Source organism: Aquarana catesbeiana, linkage group LG02, assembly GCF_042186555.1.
Source record: "Aquarana catesbeiana isolate 2022-GZ linkage group LG02, ASM4218655v1, whole genome shotgun sequence".
Classification (NCBI taxonomy): domain Eukaryota; kingdom Metazoa; phylum Chordata; class Amphibia; order Anura; family Ranidae; genus Aquarana; species Aquarana catesbeiana.
In genome coordinates, this window is record NC_133325.1 from 41,462,202 (window position 1) to 41,485,122 (window position 22,921).

The following is a 22,921-nucleotide window of genomic DNA, read 5'->3' on the forward strand; positions in this document are numbered from 1 at the left end:
AAAGCCTATGTGTACATTGACACATGGGCTTTTATGGAGTTGAGTTTAGGAGCTATGGCTAGAAAAAAAATGCCAAAAGCTCGTAAACTCAAGTTTATGAGCTTCCAGTGTAGGTTACTGTACAGGAAACGCAACAAGGGTTCCTCCAGAGGTTGCTAGGGGTTCCTTGAGCAATGAGCAATTCCTGCTTCTCAGATAAGTTCCCACCAACATCTGTAAGGGGTTAATTTTTCTCAAGGACCACAAGTGTTAGGAGCAATCTTCCCACTGACCATCACACTAATGTATCATGAGTTGTAGATGATATAGTCATTTTTAGTAGGGGTTCCCTGAGACCGGAAATTTATTTTAAGGGTTCATCTATGTTGAAAAGGTTAATAAAGGCTGCCATAGACTATAACATAATATAATGGGATTCTTATTGCTGATACATCTTAAAAAAAAAAAAAAAAAAAAAAAACTTAAAAAATGTCCATGAAGTTGTATGTAACTGAAGTTTCAATATGTCATAATTATCCCGCCAAACACAACCTCAATCACCCACTTCGCAGCACATTTAGATATCTCTACAATTCTATACATCTGTCATTACTTCCATTCTGGTGGAGCCGATTCCTGCAGTGGGATGGAGGAGAACACTCAACGCGTTTCCCAAATCCTGGATCTGCTTCATCAGAAGATACAGTATAGGAGGTGTAAATAGGTCAAAAGAACTATCCAAACCATCATGCAGTGAACCAAGAAATCACTCCCCGTCAAAGACAGACTACAGGGTTCATAAAAGTGGTCCTAGAACTCCAAATCTCGTAAAGGTCTTCCAGACATCTGCAAGACTTATTTAGTCACCAATATCTTGATATGTCAGGTTCATAATTAAGTCCAAGTAATATATTATCTGTAATACCAGATTAAATATATATATATTTATTTCAAGATCCAGGTTATAACACCCAAAGAAGAAGCAATCTCTTAGCTGCTCAAGCATTTCAGAAATCCCCCCCTCCCCCCCCCCCACCAAGGAGACAATATAAGCAATAGACAGTGTATTGTTCTCTGCCTTATATGACCCATGCAACAACATCAATGCAGAAGGAAGGATCACATGTACATTATATACATCTCTCTTCACCCTCTATCCATCCACTAACTTTCTCTCTTTCTCGATCTATCACTAAACTTTATGCAGGCATTCCAAAAAAAATATGCACCATCCAGCTAGCCATCCATTTAGTTATTCATCTATCTATCCATTCAACTATCTATCCATGCAGTTATCAAGCTTTCCATCCATCCTTCTATTCATCCAGATAGCCATCCATCCAAGTATCCATCAAACCAACCATCCATTCAGCCAGCCAGCCATCTGTCCATTGATCCATCCAGGTATTCAGCTATTCATTCAACTATCTATCCATGCATCCATTCAATTAGCTATTCATCCATCCAGGTATCCATCGGTTCAACTATCCATCCATCCAGCTATCCATTCAACTATCAATCCAGCTATCCATTCAACTATCCATCCAGCTATCTACCCATGCAACTATCCATCAACTATCTACCCATGCAACTATCCATCAACTATCTACCCATGCAACTATCCATCAACTATCTACCCATGCAACTATCCATCAACTATATACCCATGCAACTATCCATCAACTATCTACCCATGCAACTATCCATCAACTATCTATCCAGCCATCCAGGTATCCATCTGCCCTTCCATCCACCCAGCTATCAATCCATCCATCCAGGGTATTCATCCACCCTGGTATCCATCCATCAATCCTGGTATCTGTTCAGCTCTCCATCCATTCAGCTCTCCATCCATTCAGCTATCAGTCTATTCAGCTATCCATCCATCCTTCCATCCACCCATCCATGCAGCTATCATTCCATCCATTCACCAAGCCTGGTATCCATCTATCTATTTATTAATTCAGCTTTCCATCCCCAATTATCTACCCATCAATGGACTTTTGCTCTTAGGGAGATCTCCCTGTACTTACTGTCCTACAATGCAACAGAAAGTGAATGGAAATCTCTCCAAAGAAAAATACCCTCTTAATCAGTCGTCATCAGGACAAATGCCCCCAAACGACTCTATTAACACCCCCCCCCCCGCCAATCATTTAGTATTTTCCCATTCTGTCCTAAGCAGCAATACAAACATGGGGTACATACATACGTAAGTGGCGCTAGATCTCCAATTCACAAATGATCACTGTCCAATACTGCTACTGTCTGTTTTATGTTTTTTAAGCTGAATTCATATATATAGAAAACAGTAAGGGAGTCATAGAAATGGTGATTTTTCTTTTGAATAATCAAAAGAATTAAAAATCCAACACTTTTTGGGGCTTACACATATCTCCTTCATCAGGGCATAAAGTATGACTAAAAGACAAAACTTTTATGCCCCGTACACACGGTCGGATTTTCCGACGGAAAATGTGTGATAGGACCTTGTTGTCGGAAATTCCGACCGTGTGTGGGCTCCATCACACATTTTCCATCGGATTTTCCGACACACAAAGTTTGAGAGCAGGCTATAAAATTTTCCGACAACAAAATCCGTTGCCGGAAATTCCGATCGTGTGTACACAAATCCGACAAAGTGCCACGCACGCTCAGAATAAATAAAGAGATGAAAGCTATTGGCCACTGCCCCGTTTATAGTCCCGACGTACGTGTTTTACGTCACCGCGTTTAGAACGATCGGATTTTCCGACAACTTTGTCCGACCATGTGTATGCAAGACAAGTTTGAGCCAACATCTGTCGGAGGAAAATCCTAGGATTTTGTTGTCGGAATGTCCAAACAAAGTCCGACCGTGTGTACGCCCTATTAGTTTTAAATAGAGTGGAGATGAATTACAACACCTGTCAGTTTTTTTTTTGTTTTTTTTTTGCTGTCTGTGCTCCTGTTAGGGAGAATTCCTCCCTCTCCTTTGATGATTATCATCATCATTGAAAGTTAAAAAAAAAAAAAAACTAAAAAAATTTGGGTTGTCCCCTGAAAAGCAATAGAGGGCAAATCTTCCAATGGGGATACTAGTTCTGGTGACCTGCTGGGAGTCCCCAAAAGGAATTCCATTACTTTGCAGGGATTTTCTCTCACTTCCTGTTTGGCTATGGGACAGGAAGTGAAGGGAAATCTGCGCAATGAGACATAGATGGTGGGGGAAAAAAATGCTGACAGGGGTTATAACCATCCCTTGCTCTATAGAAATAGAAAAAAAAAAGAAGTTTTGTCTATAGTTCTATAGCCTTACGTATTATGCAACTTCAACAACGCCTGGCCTCAGAGAGATTTGGAAATATTTATTAGATCTCATATCAAATATTAATGAGAAAGAAAGTATAAGAACAGAACGCCGGTCAGTAGGGACCCAATCACACCAATGTACGCATTTCTCCGTGTGTTGAACTGCATTGCAGCGTGTTGCCATTTCATCTACAATGGGCTCTCATTTTAAATGTAACTGCCTAATTTTTCCCAAAATTTTTCATTGTGATTGCTTACTATGGGGTAGTGCCCTTTGCTTTATTGGTTGCACTTTTTATTAAATACAATTTTTTGTTTTTCCGTTTTTTTTTTTTTTACAGCATTGACATTGGATTTCCTGAAACTGCGTTATGCGGAAAATAATGCAAATACTGCTTAATGGGGTGCTTCTGTAAGCGTGCACGCTCCTTCTAGATAGGGCATTGAATACCGGAGGTCTCACAATATTAGAATAAAAAAACAGGAAGCCAGATCTAAGTACTCCCCTTAGTAGCTGTGTTTATCGCAGCGCCATTCCAGATTATTATGCTGGAAGCGTCTGATTTCACATCAAACCGCGCCCGTCATTTTACCTTCGTATTTGCATAGCGCCGCTGCTTCTTTACTCAGTACCGGCGGAATATTTGTACACCTTCTGTCAGTTTGATATGTTGTGTGTATTATTTTACTGTTCTGTCCCTTCTTCGCCGCTTCTGACCTTTCTTTTATTCATTTTTAAATCCCCAGACGCCACAGCAACTTGCTGCTTTTACTGTTGCCTAGGGACTACAAATCCCAGCACGTGCAACCAGAGATGGTACCTATTCAAAGAGAACCTATCATTTAGACATACATTATATTGTCAAAAGTATTGGGACACCTGCCTTTGCACGCACATGAACTTTAATGGCATCCCAGTCTTAGTCTGTAGGGTTCAATATTGAGTTGGCCCACCCCTTGCAGCCATAACAGCTTCAACTCTTCTGGGAAGGCTGTTCCACAAGGTTTAGGAGTGTGTGTCTATGGGAATGTTGGACCATTCTTCCAGAAACACATTTGTGTGCTGTTGGATGAGAAGGCCTGGCTCGCAGTTTCTACTCTAATTTATCCCAAAGGTGTTCTATCTGGTTGAGGTCAGGACTCTGTGCAGGTCAGCCAAGTTCCTCCACCCCAAACTCGCTCATTCATATCTTTATGGACCTTGCTTTGTGCACTGGTGCGCAGTCATGTTGGAACAGGAAGGGGTCGTCCCCAAACTGTTCCCACAAAGTTGGGAGCATGAAATTGTCCAAAATGTCTTGTTATGCTGACGCCTTAAGAGTTTCCTTCCCTGGAACTTTCTTCACTGCACTGGAGTCAGGTGCATTTTTGATGCTCTCCAGTGCATTCCATTGAGTTTTTGATGCGTTTTACTGCGTTCCAGTACGGTCCAATGCAGGAAAAATGCAGCACGTTCTTGAACTGGAAAACCCTGGAAATGACCACACTGGTGTGAACTATGCCACTTTCAATGGTTTTTTGATGCAGAAAAAAAATGCACTGGACTGCATGTGGTGTGAACTGGCCCTCAGACAAAAAGAAGCCCGACCCCTGAAAAACAACCCCACATCATAATCTATCCTCCACCAAATCAAGGCCCATAAAGCCATGGATGAGCGAGTTTGGGGTGGAGGAACTTGACTGGCCTGCACAGAGTCCTGACCTCAACCCAATAGAAAACCTTTGGGATGAATTAGAGGGGAGACTGCGAGCCAGGCCTTCTCATCAACATCAGTGCCTGACCTCACAAATGCGCTTCTGGAAGAATGGTCAAACATTCCCATAGACACACTCCTAAACCTTGTGGACGGCCTTCCCAGAAGAGTTGAAGCTGTTATAGCTGCAAAGGGTGGGACAACTCAATATTGAACCCTACGGACTAAGACTGGGAGGACATTAAAGTTCATGTGTGTTGTAAAGACAGGTGTCTCAATACTTTTAACAATATAGTGTATATTCTTCAAGAAATCTTGGTGTGCTTTGTGTGTTTCTTCCAGGTCTCTGTAGTAATCCTGTGTGAAACTTTAGCGCTTCCCATAATAATGACCGGTCACTGCTGCTCCCTCTCCTTGTGCAGAGTGACTGGTCTCGTCTCCGCCCCCTCCTGTAGTTTTCTACAGGCAGCCTGTAGTGGGTGGGGCCTGCTGGGCCCCTCCCACAGCTCTGCCTTTTGCACAGGGTATGTACAGCAAAGTGATGATGTCATTGCTACCTTTAGCAAGGTAATGTCTGAGTTTGCAAAGGTATCTGGCTCACAAAAAAAAAAAAAAGAAGAAAAAAGATTTATGCTCTTTTTTTAGCTATTGAGCATTGTATTTAATGAAAGTTTTTGTGCTTGGAGTTCAGATTAAATTTTTTTTTTTTTATTATGGGTCGTAAACTTGATTAATGTAAACGCCCCCGCCATGCTAAGATGGTGTAACACAATATGACAATTATACCAGTATACAAAATTGTACATTACTCAACAACTAGAGCCAGAGATTGATTGGAACTTCTGCAAATGACGCCAACAAATTCTAGGCATTTAATGAGAGTCCCGCTGAGCGCCATCATCATCACCATTAATGGCGCAGCAACAGCTGTCATGTGTAAATTATGAACCTTCATAATAGTATAGAAGAGGGGGAAAAAAAAAAAAAAACAGTGCAAAGTACTAAAGAGGCTTAATGCATCAAATATGATCACACTTTACTGTACCAATGAGTTCTGCTAAGAAGAGGGATGAAGGAACCAGTATAAGAAAGAGCTTTACCCAACAAAGGTCACTTTATTGGAGCCTTTGAAAATGGCAGCACATCTGTTGGTCGCAGCGCTCGGCCCTAATGAGGAGATGGACCGGCCAAGGAAAAAAAAAAAAAAAATCTGATGTCTTGTTGAGAGGTCAGCTCCCTGTACCAGATTACTACACATGGTGGAAGGCAGGTTTCAAATATTTTTCCAAGGGCCTTCAGGCCAATCTGATGTTCTCATGGGTTGTCTTCTTCTCCAGGGGGGTGGTGGTGGTCCTTACTGATGTTTACATGACAATAATTCTCAGAGCCCAAGCTGGCATAATAATAGGGTGGATCCATGACAGCCTTGGGGCTCAGAAGAATTGGGTTGGCACTGGGCGTCATTCCACCAAATGACATCTAGTGGTGGAAAAAAGAAGTAGTGCAGGGAACAGCTCAGAATCAAAAACGTAAATTACTACGGTTGCGCCGATACCGGTGCCGATACCAAGCATTTGCGCAAGTATTTGTACTCATGTAAATGCACCAATACTTGAACTAGATACTCTCAGGCTCGATTCTTTCAGCTGTCAGTGGAATTCCCCCACTGACAGCTGAAAATGTAAAAAAAAAAAAAAGCCAGCAATTAATCGGTTCTTAACCACTTGCCACCCAGGCCAATTCTGACATTTCTCTCCTACATGTAAAAATCATAATTTTTTTTTGCTAGAAAATTACATAGAACCTCCAAACATTATATATTTTTTTCTTTTAGCAAAGACCCTAGAGAATACAATGGTGGTCGTTGCAACTATTTATCTCGCACGGTATTTGTGCAGCAATTTTTTTTTACTGTTTTTTTAAAACAGTTTTGTGTTTAAAAAAACAAAAAAAAACAAAAAACAGTAAAGTTAGCCCAATTTTTTTTGCATAATGTAAAAGATGAAGTTATACACCACGTAAACAGATACCTAACATGTCACGCTTCAAAATTGCACACGCTCGTGGAATGGTGCCAAACTTCGGTACTTAAAGATTTTTTACCGGTTACATGTTTTGAGTTACAGAGGAGGTCTAGGGCTAGAATTATTGCTCTCGCTCTAACGTTCCTTCCACTGACACCAACAATGGGGGCACCATTCCTTCCACTGACACCAACAATGGAGGCACCATTCCTTCCACTGACACCAACAATGGGGGCACCATTCCTTCCACTGACACCAACAATGGGGGCACCATTCCTTCCACTGACACCAACAATGGGGGCACCATTTCTTCCACTGACACCAGCAATGGGGGCACCATACCTTCCACTGACACCAACAATGGGGGCACCATTTCTTCCACTGACACCAACAATGGGGGCACCATTCCTTCCACTGACACCAACAATGGGGGCATCATTCCTTCCACTGACACCAACAATGGGGGCACTATCCCCCCCCCCCACTGACACCAACTATTCCCCCCCCCCCTAATACCAAAGACCAAGTATTGTTTATTGGGCTCAGTCTGGCCCCTCCCTAAAGTCTGAAGGACCGTAAACTGGCCCTTTCTTTAGAAAGTTTGGAGACCCCTGGTCTAAAACAGAAGTTATTTTATTGTATGGGTTTTTACATTTTACAGTCATTATCACTCTCACTGCTAACATATGAAAATGCTGCAAATAACAAAGAAATCTGCAATAAATATACAGTATGTATATAATAAATCATATCTTGTTCTTAGATATACAGAAAAAAAAATTACCATAGAATTATTTATAAAATAAAGCGTTAATAGACTTCTTAGTCTTAAAGCCAATCTCTGAGCACCTTCTCAGATCATCACAGCATATCAGCTCTGATTTTTATATCTTTGGACGCTTTCAAGCAGAACTCCAGCCAAAAAGAAGAAGATAAAAATCAATACCTCATTTAAAATTAAAATAAAACCTGTTTTTTGGCTGCAATATTCAATCTATAGTCTTTACCTGCAGTACATTTTTTATATGCCACTGGATGTCCTCAGTCTGATGGTAAGTATCATTCAACCCGTCCTGAACCCACCGATGGGCTGTTACTGGAAAGTTAAAAGAGATGCGGCACAGTGACTGTGTCACTCCGCTTTCTCCTGCTATCAGCATGCTAAACTGATTGGCTTCTGTAAGATGCTTTTTCCTCTCACACTCCAGCCCTGCTGTACAGAGACTGCAATAGGCCAATACCAGCTCACATTCATGTCTAAACTGCTTACATGTAAAAAACACATGTAACGGTGTACTAATGATGAATTGATGTTTTTTATATCTATTGGGGAGGCATCTATGACAGACAAGTTTTGGTGTTGTGCCCCCAGCCCAACACCCCCCCCCCCCCCCACCATGCACAGTCTTTGATGACACTGTGGCCCTAAATTGAAGAATGAATGGCACCAACACATGCATTGCAAAGGTGTTAAGCCGGTCTAAAAGCACTTCCCACGACTTGCCCAGCTGAAGGTTCTGAGGAACACAAAGTGGACTGTATGCACTCATGTTGGGCCCAATGGCACCTTTACGGATAAACTTCTTTTTTTTTTTTTTTTTTAAGGTTGGACTCGATGGACTTTTGTATCTTTTCTCAACCTCACCCACTATGTAACTAAGAGAAGAAGTCTGTACATGGTTTCCCTTACCTTGCATAGTGGCTGTTAGGCACTTAAGTGTAAAACAGCCAGTAGGCTTGAGGTATAGAGCGTTAGTTCTCTCCTGCCGGCAGGTTCACTAGTGTGGTTTGATGTTACAGGTCAAACAAAAATGATGCAAGATGATACGCCATTCAGGTAATTATAATGAACCACATGTAGATTAGCCATTCTCAACCAGGGTTCTGTGGAACCTCAAGGTTCCTCCAAAGGTTACCAGGGGTTCCTTGGGTTGTGGCTGATTGACCTACCATCTAATGATGTCTGAATAGTTCCAGGGCCAACGTCACTTGGTAAAGCCAGCAGCAGAACACCAATTATCTCTTTTAGTGTTCTGTAGGTGACATTCTGACCACTGTAACGGTGGCAGTCTTTCTACTGACCACTAATGTAAGGGGCATTACCCTCATTGACCTGGAATTGTTTTAGCAAGCGTTCAAGATTACATTAGGGGTTCCTCTGGGGTAGAGAGGTTGAGAAAGGCTTCTGTAGATACACTTCAGAAAGCTTTATTTCGATACATTTCAGAATGGTCATCACTCCATCAGGAAAAAAAAATAAAAAAAATAAAAAAACACAACAGCATTAGACAAGCAGAGGGACACCATATACAGATTTCTTGTTCTCTTTGTACTGAGATGGCTAGGCTGGCACAATTTTGAACAATTCTTAGTAAAAATGTGTATGAAAATTTTCATAACATGTGAATGTCATCTAAAACAGTTAAAAATTTTGTTTGATTTTAACATATGAAAAAATGATCTTTGCCAAACAAAAACCACTTATACTGTTAAAAATTCATACATTCAAGAAAAAATTTTCCATCCTGTTTTTTCAAATTTTCTCATCAATGTGGTCGGAAATGAACGTGGAGTTGTCCCTGCTAATTAGAAACAACCTTTCTCAACCTTTTCAACACAGAGGTATCCTTGAGATAACTTTCTGGTCTCAGGGAACCCTTGCTAAAAATTATTATAATCTACAACTCATGATACATTAGTGTGATGGTCAGAGGGAAGAATGTTCCTCACACTTGTGGTCATTGGGAAGAATTCTCCCTTTACAGATAGCTAAATAAAAGATCAGTAGTATCAGTGGGAACTTATCAAAGAGGCAGATATTGCTCAAGGAACCCCTAGCAAACTCTGGAGAAATCCTAGGGTTCCATGGAACCCTGGTTGAGAAACTCTGGATTAGAAAAAAGAAGAAACATTCTTACATTGAAAAATGTTTTTACAAAATTTTAGCAGTGTATACCCAAGCTTTACTCTAATGCCCCGTACACACGATCGGATTTTCCGACAACAAATGTTGGATGTGAGCTTGTTGGCGGAAAGTCCGACCTTGTGTACGCTCCAGCGATAATTTGTTGTCGGACTTTCCACCAACAAATTGGCTAACAGTTGGCTAGCAGGTTCTCAAATTTTCCGCCAACAGATGTTTGTTGTCAGACTTTCCAATCGTGTGTACACAAGTCCGACGGACAAAAGTCCACACGTGCTCGGAATCAAGTGCGAGCCGGCAGCGCTCGGTCTTGTAAAACTAGCGTTCGGAATGGAGATATCACGTACGTCACTACGTTCGTAATTGTTGGCCAACATTTGTGTGACCGTGTGTATGCAAGACAAGTTGGAGCCAATAACCTTCCACTCGTGTGTACGGGGCATATGCTGTGATGACCCAGGCCAGTGGTGATATGCTGTGATGACCCGGGCCAGTGGTGATATGCTGTGATGACCCGGGCCAGTGGTGATATGCTGTGATGACCCGGGCCAGTGGTGATATGCTGTGATGACCCGGGCCAGTGGTGATATGCTGTGATGACCCGGGCCAGTGGTGATATGCTGTGATGACCCGGGCCAGTGGTGATATGCTGTGATGACCCGGGCCAGTGGTGATATGCTGTGATGACCCGGGCCAGTGGTGATATGCTGTGATGACCCAGGCCAGTGGTGATATGCTGTGATGACCCAGGCCAGTGGTGATATGCTGTGATGACCCAGGCCAGTGGTGATATGCTGTGATGACCCAGGCCAGTGGTGATATGCTGTGATGACCCGGGCCAGTGGTGATATGCTGTGATGACCCGGGCCAGTGGTGATATGCTGTGATGACCCGGGCCAGTGGTGATATGCTGTGATGACCCGGGCCAGTGGTGATATGCTGTGATGACCCGGGCCAGTGGTGATATGCTGTGATGACCCGGGCCAGTGGTGATATGCTGTGATGACCCGGGCCAGTGGTGATATGCTGTGATGACCCGGGCCAGTGGTGATATGCTGTGATGACCCGGGCCAGTGGTGATATGCTGTGATGACCCGGGCCAGTGGTGATATGCTGTGATGACCCAGGCCAGTGGTGATATGCTGTGATGACCCAGGCCAGTGGTGATATGCTGTGATGACCCAGGCCAGTGGTGATATGCTGTGATGACCCAGGCCAGTGGTGATATGCTGTGATGACCCAGGCCAGTGGTGATATGCTGTGATGACCCAGGCCAGTGGTGATATGCTGTGATGACCCAGGCCAGTGGTGATATGCTGTGATGACCCAGGCCAGTGGTGATATGCTGTGATGACCCGGGCTAGTGGTGATATGCTGTGATGACCCGGGCCAGTGGTGATATGCTGTGATGACCCGGGCCAGTGGTGATATGCTGTGATGACCCAGGCCAGTGACTTTTTGTTCCTCTACTCTGGATGTTAGCTGCGTAAAATATAAATATATACACACACACTTATTAAATTCATTCTGAATGAGCCCTTAATGCACCTCAATACACCATAAAAACACACATTACTATGAAATGCTGTAGTAAGTGCTATGGCATTTTCAAAGAACTATCAAGTTAATTCCCATCAAACATTTTGCACTTTGACACAGCCTGCTGACTGGTTGTAATTTTCATATTTGGCCTTCCCATTTTACATTTAGCTGCCATGCTAGCTAAATTGCTAAGGCTGTCAAGTATCCACAACACCTCCTGAATGGAAACATATTTTGTCAATAAAGGCTTTCTTTGTACCTCGACTTCAGTCCAAACATCTTAATATTGTTGGTTTTTGATTATTGGGGTGGATATAGTTCCCCTGTCAGGTTTTGTATTGCCATCTATAGCCCTACACTGTGAATTGTGGTGCTGTGCACTGTTCTGCCAAAAAAAAAAAAGCTACATGCATGATTTTTGGTGTGCCGGGCAGCCCATTTAAATGAATGGGCTTTTCCAATGCAATGTTCCTTAACACACGACACAACACACGTTAATACGTGCGGACAAGGCTAATGGCTTATTCACATAAACACGCTGCGGTAACACGGACATTACAAGTGTTGTTGCAATGCAGTGCATTTATTTTAAATGGCATTCCAATTCACCTGGGCAAAGCACTAGCATGTGTTGCGGTGCACTGCCGAACTTGCTGCATGTACACATTTTGGTCTGCTGTGCTGTGTAGGGCAGCCCATTCAAAATAAATGCCTTGCCCGAACACAACACATGTAAACGCATGTGTGTTTACGTACCGCAGCGGACCAGGCTGGTGTGAGCAAGTCTTTATTGGGCCCTTAGGGTTATCGCAATACATACATTAATTCATGTGAGCTTTAAGGGAATGGTATTGGTGGTGTTGACTTTATACTCATTGTAGAAAGCATACCGTATATACTCGAGTATAAGCTGAGTTTTTCAGCACATTTTTTTGTGCTGAAAATGCCCCCCTCGGCTTATACTCGAGTCAAGCACTTTTCTGCAGCAGAGAATGACATTTTCCGAACTGACTTTGAGGCCCCGTATCTCGGGGCCACTTGGTGCTAGGAACCACAAATTTGGTGTGCAAACCCAGTGGAACTAGCACTACAACATATGGGGTTCCTAGCTCTAAGTGGCCCCGAGATACGGGGCCCCAAAGTCAGTTCGGAAAATGTCATTCTCTGCTGCAGAAAAGTGCTTGACATTTTCCGAACCAAATTTGGGGCCCCGTATCTTGGAACCACTTGGTGCTAGGAGCCCCAGTGGATATGTTGTAGTGCTAGTTCCACTGGGTTTGCACACCAAATTTGGGGTTCCTAGCACCAAGTGGCCCCGGGTACGGGGCCCCAAAGTCGGTCAACTGTGTCCATCTGCAGCAATGTCATTTTGGGACCCTTTGGGTCAAGAGACCCCAAATTTTGGCTGCAGCTAGGGGGCATCTAGGAACCCTTAACTTCCAAGTTTGAAGTTCGGGGGACCTATGGCTGCAAATGGGCACAGTGAGGCTGCAAATGGGCATTGTTGATCCTCTTTTCCACTTACAGTAGCTGTGCATTTCTCACCTTAGGCTTATACTCGAGTCAATAAGTTTTCCCAGTTTTTTGTCATAAAATTAGGTGCCTCGGCTTATATTCGGGTCGGCTTATACTCGAGTATATACAGTATATTCCTATACAGCCCCATACAAAAAAGGATTTTTTAATCCCAGTCTCCTCCTTGTGCCACCATTCCTTCCTGCAGGTTCTTATTATCTCCTTTAAAGGCTGTGGCCTCCTTCACTGTCTGCAGCCGAACATCTAGTAGGGTTGCCCATTGATCAGGAGGGTTGCCCATTGACAAGTATTTAACCAAGAGTGGGACAAATTGCCAATGTTAATGACATGAAAGGAATCATAAAGGAAAGGTGACAACCATACTTGCCAGGTGATCCCTTCTGCGCACCACTGACATCCGATAAGACTTGAATGGTTCTATCCATTCCTTTTGAGTCTATGGTAAGTTAGTACGCAGACAGCCATGCAAAAGATTTTCTCAACTGGGTTACAGACCAAGGAGGCCACAGCCATCAGAGGAGGCAAGTCAAGACCAGGGGCAGAAGGGTGCACAGTAAAGTGCAGCCAATATAAACCAGGGTTCAGCGAAACCCTGGAGTTCCTCCACAGATTGCTAGGGGCTCCTTGAGCTGTAGCTGAGTGACCTCCCATTTGATGGTCTCTGCATAGTTCCAAGATCAATGCCATTTGGGAAAGCCAGTAGCATGACACCAATTAACTGTTTGGCTGTCTGTAAGGATGGCATTCTGACCACTACTGTAAGGGGCATTCTATTGACCACCGATGTCAGGGGCATTCTTTCTATTGACCACCAATGTAAGGGGCATTATTGCCAATGACCCTTAAGGAATTGGATTGGTCTTAGTAAGGGTTCCTTAAGACCCGAAATTATTTCAAGGGTTACTATGGGGTAAAAAAGGTCGAGAAAGGCTTACTTAGGCGAAGCATTGGTGGCCTCTATATCTCTCTAATGACATGCTTCATTAGAGGGAGGGGGGGGGGGGGGGGGGCATTCTTCTTACTATCAAACAATGTAGGGCATTTTTGTCATTGACCTTCAAGGACTGGTTTTAGTAGGGGTTCTCCAAGACCACAAAAATAATTTTAAGGCTTGCTCTGGAGAAAAAAGGTTGAGAAAGACTTTTCATTTTAAAGGGGGGGGCGCATTCTTCCTACTGTCCACCAATGTGGAAGCATGTTTGTCACTAACCTTTATGAATTGATTTCAGTAAAGGTTCCCTGAGACCTGAAAATGATTTTAAGGGTTCCTCTGGGTAAAAAGGTTGAGAAAGGCTAGTTTGGTATATTACGGAGGCTAGGGAAGGGGCTGGGGGGATTTGAGAGAGGAGGTGAACTTGTCTTTTAGGTCTAAAAGTAGGACAAAGGGATTTCCATACTTCAGAGCCTAGGGATTTTTCCTTCAAAATTTCTATAAAAGTCTATTAGCAACTTGTGACATGGCTGTACCCAACATGAAATAAAGTGATAATCACCAAGGCGCAAGAAAGAAATAGTATAAGAGAATAAATCATAAGTCGCCGTAGCCCAAAGCCTGTATGGCTTTTCCCCAAATCGAAGTCTTCTTATTCAGCGAACAAAATGGCTTCCTGACAGGTATATATTTTACGTTCGGCTTGTCAGAATAGCGGGAAGGTGGATTGGCTTTCAATGCACAAACACATTCGTGTTTTCGGCGAACAGAAAACCTTTCTGTCACAGCATGAGCTGCCTGATTTACAGCTTTAACTCCCATGAATCATAAACAAGACATGCTAACTTTTTCCTGATGTGGCAAAGTGCCTCGGCAAAGAAAAATATTGACTTTTTCTCCACAAAATCAATAAGTATTTTTTTTTTCCTACAGCCAAGCTGTCAAGTTTATTCATAGAACATTTTCTTCACCATCAGCATTCTTGATTATAAAATGACAGCCTAATTTTTATTTTTTTTGCAAACTCACTGAGGAGATCCTTTTCCTCGTACTGACGCTTGCCCAAACAAAATGGAGACAGCAGTTGTACCTTCCCTGCTCTGAACGCCAAGGTAGCTGTAATAACATTGCAGAAATAGAGTGGTCCCTAAGGGTTTCACCTTGTGTGGAAAAAAATTCAGGTGAATCGAAAGTGGAGGTGACCCGAAAGCTCCATAAATACAACAATACGAAGGAGGAGGCCCAAAAATATACTCCATAACAGAGGTTATTGCTCAAATCCATCACAGTGTACCAAGGGTTTCACCTTGTGTGGAAAATATTCACGTGAATCAAAAGTGAAGGTGACCCAAATCCACTATGAACACAACAATACGAGGAGGCCCATCATTTTACTCCATGGAGGTCATTGCTCAGACCCATCAGTGTTCCAAGGATTTCACCTTGTGTGGAAAAGATTCAGGTGAATCAAAAGTGAATGTGACCCAAATCCACCAAAAATAATACAGCAATACAAGGAGGCGGCCCATCATTTTACTCCATGAGTAACAGAGGTCATTGCTCAGACCCATCACATTGTTCCAAGGGTTTAACCTTGTGTGGAAAAGATTCAGGTGAATCATACGTGGAGCTGACCCAAATCCACCATATAAACAATACAAGGAGGAGGCCCAAAATTTTACTCCATGAGCAAGAGGTCTTTGCTCAGACTTATCACAGTGTACCAAAGGTTTCACCTTATATGGGAAAGATTCAGGTAAATCAAGAGTGGAGGTGATCCAAATCCACTATGAATACAAAAATACGAGGTGCGGCCCAAAATTTTACTCCATGAGTAACAGAGGTCATTGCTCAGACCCATCACAGCAGGGGACATTTACTAAAACTGGAGAGTGCAAAATCTGGTGTAACTCTACATAGAAACCAATCAGCTTCCAGGTTTTATTGCCAAAGGTTAACTGAGCTAGCTAAACTTAGAAGCTGATTGGCTACCATGTTCAGCTGCAGCAGATTCAGAGTTCACCAGTTTTAGTAAATCTCCCCCAGTGTACCAAGGGTTTCACCTTGCATGGAAAAGATTCAGGTGAACCAAAAGTGGAGATGACCCAAATCCGCCATAAATAAAACAATATGAGAGGGGGCCCAAAATTTTACTCCATGAGAAACTGAGGTCATTGCTCAAACCCATCACAGTGTACCAAGTGTTTCACCTTGTGTGGAAAAGGTTCAAGTGAATCGAACATGGAGGTGACAAAAATCCACCATAAATAAATCAATACGAGGAGGATGCCAATAATTTTACTCCATGAGCAACTGAGGTCATTGCTCAGAACAATCATAGTGGTGTTTATTTACTAAAACTGGAAAGTGCGAAATCTAGTGCAACTCTGCATAGAAACCAATCAGCTTCCAGGTTTTTTTGCCAAAGGTTAATTGAACAAGCTGAAGTTAGAAGCTGATTGGCTACCATGTACAACTGCACCAGATTCTGAGTACACCAGTTTTAGTAAAACTACCCCAGTGTACCGAGGTTTTCACCTTGTGTGGAAAAATATTCAGGTGAACCAAAAGTTGAGGTGACCCAAATCCACTATAAATACAACAATACGAGGAGGCCCATCATTTTACTCCATGGAGGTCATTGCTCAGATGAATCAAAAGTGGAGGTGACCCAAATCGTCCATAAATACAATACAAAGAGGAGGCCCATAATTTTACTACACGAGCAAAAAAGGTCATTGCTCCGACCCACCACAGTGTACTAGAGGTTTCATCTTGTGTAGAAAAAATGAGTGAATCAAGAGTGGAGGTGACCCAAATCCTTCATAAATACAACAATGCGAGAAGGACCTGGACCCCCACAATATAGTCAACTATGGCAGCTTGCCACTATGATTAAACTATTTAGTAAGCTACAAAACTACCCTAACACTTGCACACCTGAGGGTTTTTGCGCCTAAGCTTAGGCAAAACGATTATGCGATAGGAATTCCATACTTATCAAAACCGGCTGTTCATATCTCTTCTCTCAAAGCTCCAAAAGTTATTTGGGCCTCCGTTTTGCGGATTCTGCTTGCTCCGCTGATCACTGCTGAGCAGGCGGATGACATGTCCTGTCTGCTCCGCTGTGCAGAGCGGACACAGTCCTGCTCGCCTCTATGGGAAAATCAGGTGGAAACAGACCACTTGTCCTGTTTTCATTCGATCCTAATCCACCAGATGGATGGAAAATATGGCCACCATCCGTCTGGGTTTTGCGGGCAGGGTTGGATCGTATAATACACCGCTCCATAAGGGAGACTGCAATGTCCGATCAAGTCCGCCTGAAAAACTGACAGGCGGACCTGATCGGACAGCCCATGTGAAGGGGCCCTAAAGCTGTGTTCTGCATTTTTGACCCCACTGACTTGAATGTAAACACGCAACATCAGCAACTTTGCGCATTTTTTGCAGCTAGACAAATGTACTCCTCCGCTCTCCCTGGTCTCTACTCCCACCTGTGCATACAAGTGCACATACGCTTGCTAAACACTTAAAGAAAATGCATATACATGTTAAAATACACAAAAAAAAGGCCTGTAGATGCGCTTCCATAAGATGTGAATGCGTGAATAGAGGCTTAGGGGGTCTGTTTTCAAACAACAATCTCTAAAGACTCTCCTATTTTTATTTTTTTAAGCCCGGCATGAAGACCATCAATGGTCACCTGAAATACTCAAAGAAAATGGGCTGTTTATATTGGTGCTAATGAAGGTCCCTTCCACACAGCACAAGTCAACAGGAGTCCAGGCTGAAAAGACACAAGCTGTGACTGCTGGTCCATTGCTAATCATTAAAAGAACATCTATAAAGGGCTTCAGAGTACAGGTCATCAAGCTTTTGTTCCAGGTCAGAGGAACACAGTATGTATTCTTCTCCTCCACTGGCAACAACCTCTAATCACTGGACTACTTGGAAGATGTATTACTAATAATGGCAGATCCTATAAGGGCAGCACATGTACAATGAGCCCCAGCTTCATACCGTGACACTTCTCAAAGAAGAAAGTTGGACCCCCGGAGTTGGACAGACCCGTCATTGCTCATTCAGTGTCAGCGAGCTGGTCAGCAGGAAGGTGGATGACATCTGGGCCTTGAAGGCCACTTAACATCAATGATACAACATTTCATAAATTATTGATGGAAAAGAGGTTTCATTATAATTGATGGGTGAATTCATAAAAGTGTCAGGAGACCATAAGAGGAGAAGGAATTTTAATTGAAAGTAGCATAGGGGGTGCGACATTTTTCAAACACACAACTGACTGCGTGTTTCAAATTCGCACAACAGCCAATTTTGATGGCAACTAACAAAAATGGGGACACTCAATAGAATTCACAAGTGAGAGATCTTAAGATCTGTGTGACTAGGCATGTTCATTTTTTTTGTGATACAGTATAATGTCAATATTGAGACGCCTGCCTTTACACGAAGATGAACTTTAATGGCATCCCAGTCTTAGTCCGTAGGGTTCAATATTGAGTTGGCCCACCCTTTGCAGCTATAAAAGCTTCAACTCTTCCTGGAAGGCTGTCCACAAGGTTTAGGAGTGTGTCTATGGGAATGTTTGACCATTCTTCCAGAAGTGCATTTGTGAGGTCAGGCACTGATGTTGGATGGAAAGGCCTGGCTCACAGGTGTCCCAATACTTTTGACAAAATAATGTATATGCTGCTTGTATATGATGATACTTGTATGGTTGTTAATGTTATTAGCAACTGTTTCACACACTGCAAATGTAAATTTTCCAACGTATTAATGGACAGTTAAAGCCAACCCTTGCAGGGCAAAGCAACCACGACCCTGTAATCTCCGTTCAGCTCACTCCATTTACCTGCACTTATCCACTGCTCGGTACAGCCAAGAAAATTCTTGGTTCCTCTGGGTATAGAGCAACATGTGACTCACCCCATGTGACAGCGAGGGGCCAATCACCAAGCACCAGCATTGTCACATGGGGAGAGTCTTTAGACCTCTGTAAGCTATGACTTGACTAACTCCTAACGTATAGAGGGGGGTTTCTCCTACCTCCAGCAGAAAAGCGGTGGGAATAAAGAAAAAGCAAGTAGGAGGACGCAATTATAGTGAACCTGTTGCCCTACATAACATAGGCTCAACACCAAAAAAAATGTGTGCCCTGTTGGACAGATTTTAATCACTTTCTATCTTCCCGTTGTACGGTGACTAACATGCTTTAATAGGTTTTCCACGTATTTGCCCATTTTGTTTGTCTTTTGTGGCCTATTACCGCTGCACATGTTTTGATGTTACACTGTATGATGCAACGTTACTATAACATTCCGATTGCAGATATTGGTGCTATAATGTGGAAATAATGGTGTTATGTTGCTATGATTATGCCTAAGGTTTAACAACTGGGATGACGGTATTGTATCCGTCATGGGCCGAGGGCGTGCCATTGAAAAGAGCGGGGGAGTGTAGGCAGGGGTGAATTCACTTCCCCTTTAACATAGGAATTCTTGTTAAAATTTGGAGTTATTAAAATGTTAAACTGTAAAATAGTCCAACTATTCATCCATGCTTAACAATTAATATTACGTTAAGAGTACAAATTTATTTTATCAGATGAACCGCACATACTGTATTTACCATTCTTCCAATATAAGCATTATTTGACACATTCTGTAGGATAACCTTGTTGTGTTTGTACAAATTATCCAGAAAACCATAAAAATGATGGGAAAAAAAAAATAAAAAATAAAAAATTCTTACTTAGAAAAAGGAAAAAAAAAAAATCTTTAGAAGTTCTGATCCCAGAACTATACAACCCCTTTCTCCCTCTATAATGGAGAGACTGAAGTGTTTGTAGGCCAAATCAGGAAAGCAGCCTTGGGTGAGGACCTAGTTCCTCCGTAGATGCAGTAGGGTGGGTGTCCACTGTCACCCTAGGACAGGAAGAGCAATAGGTTCAGCAAGGACCAGCCGAATTAGGATCCATCTGTGGCCATTCCCCTTCTTGAGAAGTCGATCTATCAACTTCTCATGAACCGGTCTGTCGGAAAATTTTGCTGATCAGTGTATTTTGAAAGCTGGGGTGTCCTGCTGTCAGAATACAATGAGGGGACTCCCACGTCCACCTTTAACCACTTGCCAACCGCCTGCCGTCATTATACTGCAGCAGGTCGGCTCGTTCCCGTAAATCACCATACCGATACGGCAGGCCCTTCAAGAGCTATAGCAGGTGTCCACTGCACGATGGGGGGGGGGGGGGGGGGGGCGGCTGATGCGCATGGCCGGCAGACATCAGTCGCGCCACAGAGGGCCAGAACGGAGATCTGTCAATGTAAACAAACAGATCCCCGTTCTGACAGGGGAGTAGAGAGAGATCTGCTGTACCTAGTAATCAGGAACAGCGATCTCTCTCTGTACTCCCAGTCAGTCCCCCCCCAGTTAGAAACACTTAACCCCTTGATCGCCCCCTAGTGTTAACCTCTTCACTGTCAGTGTCATTTATACAGTAATCAGTGCATTTTTATAGCACTGATCGCTGTATAAATGTCACTGGTCCCAAAAAAAAGTGTCAAAAGTGTCTGATCTGCCCCCGCTAAAAAACACTGATCACCGCCATTACTAGTAAAAAAAAAAAATTAAAAAAATAATAAAAATGCCATAAATCTATCCCCTATTTTGTAGACGCTATAACTTTTGTGCAAACCAATCAATATACGCTTATTGCGATTTTTTTTTACCAAAAATATGCAGAAGAATACATATCGGCCTAAACGGATGAAGAATTTTTTTTGTTTTCGTTTTTTGGATATTATAGCAAAAAGAATAAAATATTGTTTTTTTCAAAATTGACGCTCTTTTTTTGTTTATAGTGCAAAAAATAAAAAACACAGAGGTGATCAAATACCACCAAAAGAAAGCTCTATTTGTGGGGAAAAAAAAGGACGTCAATTTTGTTTGGGTACAGCGTTGCACGACCGCGCAATTGTCAGTTAAAGCGACAAAGTGCCGTAACGGCCTGGTCATTAAGGGGGTAAATCCTTCCGGTCCTTAAGTGGTTAATGTATAGTTGGGGGAATCAGTTCAGTGTTTTTTTCCTTCAGCCTGCTGTCTGAAGGAAAAAAACTGAGCCATGTATGACCAAGATTAACTGGCAGTATCACTGGTAGGAAGAAACTAAAAATGAAAACGAATGCAGCCACCACATCTAAAAGACTTGTAAGCTGCAATATATTACTTTTTTTTTTTTTTTTTGGGAGTTAGATAAAAGCCACTGTATGGGGCATGTGGTTACTCAAAAATATTCGTTTATCTGTTATGGTTTCAAAATAGGTTTAAATTACAGCCAGTCATTTGAACTATATTTTGGTTTTAGGATATTATTAATACCCTAAACCAGGGTTCTCCAAAATTTCTAAACAAGGGGCTAGTTTACTGTCCTTCAGACTTAAGTAGCAGGGGGGGGGGGGGGGGAGTAAAAAAAAAAAAAAATTACACAGCACCCCTGTGGTTAGGAGGAGGAGGAATAATGGCCCATCAGTGGCATTAGTGGAATAGTGCCCCATCGTTGGTAGCAGTGGGAGGAATAGTGCCCCCATCGTTGGTAGCAGTGGGAGGAATAGTGCCCCCATCGTTGGTAGCAGTGGGAGGAATAGTGCCCCCATCGTTGGTAGCAGTGGGAGGAATAGTGCCCCCATCGTTGGTAGCAGTGGGAGGAATAGTGCCCCCATCGTTGGTAGCAGTGGGAGGAATAGTGCCCCCATCGTTGGTAGCAGTGGGAGGAATAGTGCCCCCATCGTTGGTAGCAGTGGGAGGAATAGTGCCCCCATCGTTGGTAGCAGTGGGAGGAATAGTGCCCCCATCGTTGGTAGCAGTGGGAGGAATAGTGCCCCCATCGTTGGTAGCAGTGGGAGGAATAGTGCCCCCATCGTTGGTAGCAGTGGGAGGAATAGTGCCCCCATCGTTGGTAGCAGTGGGAGGAATAGTGCCCCCATCGTTGGTAGCAGTGGGAGGAATAGTGCCCCCATCGTTGGTAGCAGTGGGAGGAATAGTGCCCCCATCGTTGGTAGCAGTGGGAGGAATAGTGCCCCCATCGTTGGTAGCAGTGGGAGGAATAGTGCCCCCATCGTTGGTAGCAGTGGGAGGAATAGTGCCCCCATCGTTGGTGTCAGTGGGAGGAATAGTGCCCCCATCGTTGGTGTCAGTGGGAGGAATAGTGTCCCATCGTTGGTGTCAGTGGGAGGAATAGTGTCCCATCGTTGGTGTCAGTGGGAGGAATAGTGTCCCATCGTTGGTGTCAGTGGGAGGAATAGTGTCCCATCGTTGGTGTCAGTGGGAGGAATAGTGTCCCATCGTTGGTGTCAGTGGGAGGAATAGTGTCCCATCGTTGGTGTCAGTGGGAGGAATAGTGTCCCATCGTTGGTGTCAGTGGGAGGAATAGTGTCCCATCGTTGGTGTCAGTGGGAGGAATAGTGTCCCATCGTTGGCGTCAGTGGGAGGAATAGTGTCCCATCGTTGGCGTCAGTGGGAGGAATAGTGTCCCATCGTTGGCGTCAGTGGGAGGAATAGTGTCCCATCGTTGGCGTCAGTGGGAGGAATAGTGTCCCATCGTTGGCGTCAGTGGGAGGAATAGTGTCCCATCGTTGGCGTCAGTGGGAGGAATAGTGTCCCATCGTTGGCGTCAGTGGGAGGAATAGTGTCCCATCGTTGGCGTCAGTGGGAGGAATAGTGTCCCATCGTTGGCGTCAGTGGGAGGAATAGTGTCCCATCGTTGGCGTCAGTGGGAGGAATAGTGTCCCATCGTTGGCGTCAGTGGGAGGAATAGTGTCCCATCGTTGGTGTCAGTGGGAGGAATAGTGTCCCATCGTTGGTGTCAGTGGGAGGAATGGTGCCCCATCCTTGGAGTCAGTGGAAGAATTTATGCGCCGTCATTGTTAGGAATAATATCCCATTGTTGGTGCCAAGGGGAGTAATAGAGCCCTCGGGCTTCAGT

The 22,921-nt window shown here is 43.5% G+C and overlaps 1 protein-coding gene across 1 annotated transcript in view; it reads right to left on the reverse strand.

Annotated features, from left to right (window-relative positions):
* Nucleotides 1–22,921, reverse strand: part of TENM4 (teneurin transmembrane protein 4) — a gene marked incomplete in the record, with an annotated part of 1,986,086 nt that overhangs the window by 319,147 nt on the left and 1,644,018 nt on the right.